Below are 6,586 nucleotides of genomic sequence, written 5' to 3' on the forward strand. Positions count from 1 at the left end.
ATTGAAGACATAGAGTGAGGTCTCTCTTAGGGACCACAAATTGAATCAAAACATACATGGTAAGGTCATTTTATTCATTTACTTCTCAAGTTTACAACACCACAATTCCAACTCTTAGGAATAAGATCATAGAAATATCTTCACATAAGTTATGACAAGAGGGGTTGTAGATGAAAATTAAACAAACAATTACATACCTTAAGCCCAATCTCACCCTTCTTGAGAACCTTTTCTCTCTACCTCTTCAACTCCCAAGCTTAGTGTTATGTTTCCTTAACTTATCAAATGACCAAGAACACTCTTATATTTCCATGAAGATAGAATGAGACAAAAATCAATCGTTTACACATCCGAAAATTAAAATTTCACAGAAGTGCTTAATATTACCTAAAAATTATGCTGGTTCCAAATATGTGATCAATTTTGACTTATTAGTCCGCTAAGGCCCTCAATTTCTACTTTATCGTTCGAATAGTAACAGATACATTTCCTTCCTAATAGATACAATTCATTCTACCAAGCATTACAACATAGCTACTTGACCTCATTCTCTTATACAGCTCCACATTAGTCACTTAATAGCACAAAATAAAGGACGGACATACATCACAAGCATATATGAGGGTCGGGTTGTTACACTCTCCCCCCCTTAAAAAGTTTGGTCCCCCAAACTTTCCTTTACCTCAAAATGGAAACAGATATGGATACTGTTGCTGCATATCCTCCTCTTTTTCCCAAGTAGCTTCAGTGCCATAATGTTCTTGCCACTCTACCTTTACCATTGGAATTTCCCGGTTGCGCAATTGCTTTACTTGTCGCTCCAAAATTCGAAGTGGTCTTTCCTCATAGCTTAACTTATCGTCTAGCACAAGTTGGTGATAGGCTATAACATGAGATGGATCTGATAGGTATCCCCGAAGCATAGAAACATGAAACACATTATGTATTTGACTCATACTCGGCGGAAGAGCCACTCGGTAAGCTACTAAACCCACTCTTTCTAGAATTTGGAAAGGGCCAACATACCGGGGCGTTAATTTACCCTTCTTCCCAAACCTCGGATGTCCCTTTAACGGGGTGACTTTCACGAACACGTACTCACCTACTTCAAATTCCAAATCCCTTCGTCTGTTATCTGCATAGCTCTTCTGCCTGCTTTGTGCCGTTCTTAACCTTTCCCGGATAATTTTAACCTTTTCAGTGGTTAATTGCACAATTTCAGGGCCCAACAATGCCCTATCTCCTACTTCAGCCCAACATACAGGAGAACGACACGGTCTTCCATACAGAGCTTCATAAGGTGCCATCTCAATGCTCGAATGGTAACTATTATTGTAGGCGAACTCTATCAACGGTAGATGGGTCTCCCAGCTTCCTTGAAAATCCAATACACACAGTCGGAGCATATCTTCTAAAGTTTGTATGGTTCTCTCGGATTGACCGTCCGTTTGAGGATGAAAAGCGGTGCTGAACGTAAGTTCGGTACCCATAGCTTCTTGTAAACTTCGCCAAAATCTTGAAACAAATTTGGGGTCCCTATCTGACACAATTGACACCGGAATACCATGAAGCCTTATAATTTCATTTACATACAATACTGCCAACTTATCCGCATTATATTGAGTCTTTACAGGCAAGAAGTGAGCAGACTTGGTTAATCGGTCCACAATGACCCAAATCGAATTCATTCCTCGAGGAGTCCTCGGTAATCCCACAACGAAGTCCATGGTCAAATGCTCCCATTTCCATTCCGGAATTGGAAGGGGTTGTAATAACCCGGCTGGTCTTTGATGTTCCGCCTTTACTTGTTGACATTGTAAACACTTAGAAACAAACTCCGCGATCTCCTTTTTCATATTTGGCCACCAAAAATTCTGTTTCAAATCTCGGTACATTTTAGTACTTCCCGGGTGTATTGATAATCGCGAGGCATGTGCTTCTTCTAGCAATTTCCGTTTAAGCTCCAACATATTGGGAACACATATTCGACTTTGAAACTTTAATACCGAGTCTACATAACTGAACCCCGATTTTGGTTTTACTTCCAACTCTTCATAGATTTTCCTCAAAGTCTCATCTTCCAATTGATGTAACTTAATCTCTTCCAGCAAGGTGGGTTAAGCTCCTACTGCTGCCAGTATGGCCTCCTGTTCACGTACTACTAGGTCCATATTCATCTTATCCAGTTCGATCCTCAACTCTTTTCTTCCTACCAACAAATTTGCCAAGTCCCCCATATTCTTCCGACTAAGTGCATCTGCCACCATGTTAGCTTTCCCAGGATGATATTGGATCTGCAAGTCATAATCCTTAATCAACTCGAGCCATCGTCGTTGCCGCATGTTCAACTCTTTCTGGGTAAACAGATACTTGAGACTTTTATGATCAGTGTAAACTTCACAGGTTGTACCATAAAGATAGTGTCGCCAAATTTTTAAAGCAAAAACTACTGCCGCCAATTCGAGATCATGTGTGGGATAATTCTTCTCGTGAGGTTTTAGCTGTCGAGAAGCATAGGCAATAACCCTTCCATTTTGCATTAGCACACAACCAAGCCCCTTGTGCGAAGCATCACTGTAAATTACGAATCCTTCGGTACCAGATGGCAAAGCCAGAACTGGCGCTGTTGTCAATCTTGTTTTTAATTCTTGGAAAGCGGATTCCCGTTCCTCTGACCATTCGAATGCAACTCCTTTTCGTGTCAGTTGGGTAAGTGGCATAGCGATTTTGGAGAAATTTTGAACAAACCTCCTGTAATATCCAGCTAACCCCATGAAACTTCGCACCTCAGTTACATTAGTGGGAGTTGGCCAATTCACAATTGCTTCAACTTTGTGTGGATCAACAGAAACTCCTTCCTTTGTCACCACATGCCCCAAAAAGGCCACTTCTTGTAGCCAGAATTCACATTTCTTTAACTTTGCATACAGTTTCTTCTCCCGGAGTGTTTGAAGGATTAAGCGAAGATGATCCTCATGAGCTTGTGCACTCTTCGAGTATATAAGAATGTCATCGATAAAAACCACCACAAATTCGTCTAAATAGGGCTTGAAGACGCGATTCATTAGATCCATAAATGCGGCTGGTGCATTTGTAACTCCGAAAGGCATAACCAAAAATTCATAATGGCCGTACCGAGTTCGAAAAGCTGTCTTCTCCACATCATCGGCTTTAACTTTCAATTGATGGTAGCCAGACCGTAAATCAATTTTTGAGAAAACTTGTGCCCCTTGTAACTGATCAAATAAGTCATCTATCCGTGGTAAGGGGTACTTATTTTTAATTGTCACCTTATTCAGTTCTCTATAGTCGATACATAACCGAAGTGTTCCGTCCTTCTTTTTCACAAACAATACCGGCGCACCCCAAGGAGATACACTCGGGCGGATAAATCCCTTGTCAAGCAAATCCTGTAATTGAACCTTTAACTCTTTCATTTCAGCCGGTGACATCCTATAGGGTGTCTTCGAAATGGGTTGGGTTCCAGGCGTCACCTCAATTATAAACTCGATTTCCCGGTCTATTAGTTGGCCCGGCAATTCTTCGGGAAAAACATCCGGAAACTCACGGACCACTGAGATCACATCAATATTCCCATTTATCCCTTGCCCTTCTAAAACACTACATAGATACCCCCGACAGCCTTTTCGTATTAAATTACAAGCCTTCATGGCAGATATCAGATAAGGTGGCGAAATCACTTCTTGCCCTTGAACCACAGATTCTGATTGCCCGGAAGGATAAAAATTAATTTGCTTAGTCACACAGTTTATAGTTGCACCATAGGTACTTAGCCAATCCATTCCCAAAATAACATCAAAATAGGTCATATCAAGAGGCACTAAATTAGCATACACCCGAATATCCCCAAATTGAAGTTCACAAGCTAGGTATATAGTAGCACAAATCATAGGCTCTCCCAAAGGGGAGGACACACACAACATGTAAGGTAAGCTTTCTTCCATTTTATCTAATTTAGGAGTGAAGAGTTTCGACACAAAAGAGTGAGTGGAGCCAGAATCAAACAATACATGCGCAGATTGACCACAAATAGTAAATGTACCTGACACCACTGTTGCTGTATTTTGTACATCACCTGGAATCAAAGCGAACACTCTACCTTGTCTTGCAGTGTCTTTGTTATTACTCGGTTTGGCAGCCGTCTTCGCATTGGGGGTTAGTGTAGACCCCGCGGAACTTATAGCGGGTCTATTGCCTTTTTGTTGAACCAATTGTGGGCAATCCCTTACCAAATGTCCCATTTTCCCACATTTAAAACATGCTCCAGTCTTCCAGTGACAAGTTCCTCGGTGTTGCCTTCCACAGTCTGGACATATCGGAGTGGAATTTTGAGTAGAAGTAGTGGTGCTAAAGTTCCCTGTATTGTGCTTCTTCGCGGGTGGAGTAACGGATCCCTTTGACCATTGGTTGTTTTGTCTCTTCCCTTTCCACTCGGAAATTCGATTCTGGGCCGCAAGATTTCCTTCGGCGATAACAGCCCTTTCTAGCACCTCAACATACGTGGGTAATTTTAGCATATTAACCCGGTCCAAAATGGCACCCCGCAATCCCCCTTCAAATTTTCGTGCCTTCTTATAGTCTGTATCTACCATATGAGGGGCAAACCGAGCCAATTCAGCAAATTGGGCCTCATATTCCGCAACAGTCTTATTTCCTTGTCTAAGAGTCTCAAATTCCGTCACCTTCTTATCTCGCATGCTTTGAGGAAAATACTTGTCATAGAACAGCTCCAGAAATCTACCCCATGTTAAGTCCCGATGCACTGTTCTTGTAAGCATCCACCATCTTCGTGCCTCATCTTCAAGCGTAAAGGCGGCAAGTTGCACTTTCTGGGCTTCAGTACATGGAAACACTTCGAATAATTTCTCTATTCCCAGCACCCATGCTTCAGCTTTCATAGGCTCTATTCCCCCCTTGAATGACGGTGGTTTCATCTTTTTAAACTCCTTTGTGAGTGTGATAGTTCGGTCCTCAACATGAACATCTTGTACTGCAGGTGGAGGTACTGGTGGTGGTGGCGGTTGTTGCTGTTGTTGCCTTAGGGTCTCCGCCATGTCCATAATCATTCTTTCCATTCGGTCCAATCGTGCCGAGGTAGCCTCGTCCGACTCTTCCATCCTGGTTCCAACCATAACCTGCATAACATTCAATTATATCCGACAAACAAAGTTCAAATTGTTAGCGTTAGCAGAGTACATTCTTCGTTGCCATCGATCTTTCATACATTCTTAGGATGTCATGCATGATACTTAAGTCTTTTCTAGACATCCTAAGGCTCAATGGATCTGTGTGTGAGATAGCAACTCGTGCTCTGATACCACTTGTCACGCCCCTAACTTGCCCCTAAAAGTTTGGGCATGACCTAAACAGAAAAGGACACTTAACTTGGTTCCATAGAGGGGCCTGCCCGGAAGCTATAAAACATAATTAATAAAAACTAAAAGTATGACATCCATTGAGCCACTAATCATGCCAGGATCAAAACATTTTACAGGACAAGTACATCAAAAGCCAAAATACACTTAAAAGTTAGTTATTTACAGACATAGACAGAACTAACCCCGAGATGGGGAATAACAAAGTCATTAAGTACATATCACTTAAGCCAATAACAAAAGTGAGAGTCAACATCTAACAACTTCCACAAAAGTAGGGTCCCGGCTCCAGGCTTTGCTGTGCCTAAGCTGACAAAAGTATGACGATACCGAGCTAAGATCGACCTCCTGGTTGATTACCTACAGAAACAGACATAACGTAGGGTGAGCCAAGCTCAGTGAATAATAGTGCTAGCATGCTTGTAAACATTGTAAACATATTTAAGGCTGAACTCATGTAATTAGTCTGTCTCTGTACGGCTTGTTGGGACAACATAACCGGTTTATAATTGTCATAATGTGGCCCCTGGCCTAAGAACTCCACACATTCGGAAAAAGTCCTTGGATTCACAACTTACAATTTATCACCTAAACCTTTGGTTCTGTTTAATTCACAAGCTCATCATAGTGCTATTCATATTTCACACATCGGCCCCTGGCCTTATAATTTCATTGTTCACAAATGGCCCTTGGCCTCATATTTCATTGTTCACAAATGGCCCTTGGCCTCATAATTTCACATTAGGGCTCTTAGCCACATTAGCTCACAAATGGCCCTAAGCCACCTTGATTCACAATGGCGCTAAGCCACATTGGTTCACAATTTATACTTGCCTTGTTACATTCCATTAGTCACAAGTTTTCATATAGGGTGTGTATCCCTTCACACCCTTTTTCAATGTTTTCACAATTTCGTATCAAATTACTTATGGCAAACATATCATTCCATACCAATCATTTCATGCCAACACAAGTTTAATAGTGCAATTCGTAACGTCAAGATATAACATCAATGTAGTACGACAATATTTTCTACAAGGTCACATCATCATAAATAATACATGCTGAGTAGGGATACATTGAGGTACTATTACTCACTGTGTTGTGGCGATGCACTTCCTTTTGAGGTGTTTCCTACACACATGAAAAATCACATTAGTTCCTTTTCATCCTTATTAAATCAATTTTCG

The 6,586-nt window shown here is 41.4% G+C and overlaps 1 pseudogene; it reads right to left on the reverse strand.

The window, feature by feature from the left end:
• Positions 1-683: 683 nt before the first annotated feature.
• LOC145803656 (uncharacterized) lies at positions 684-5,075 on the reverse strand (annotated as a pseudogene).
• Between the last annotated feature and the right edge of the window lie 1,511 nt (positions 5,076-6,586).

This window comes from Camellia sinensis, chromosome 12, assembly GCF_055761805.1.
Source record: "Camellia sinensis isolate YWXY chromosome 12, ASM5576180v1, whole genome shotgun sequence".
NCBI classification, from domain to species: domain Eukaryota; kingdom Viridiplantae; phylum Streptophyta; class Magnoliopsida; order Ericales; family Theaceae; genus Camellia; species Camellia sinensis.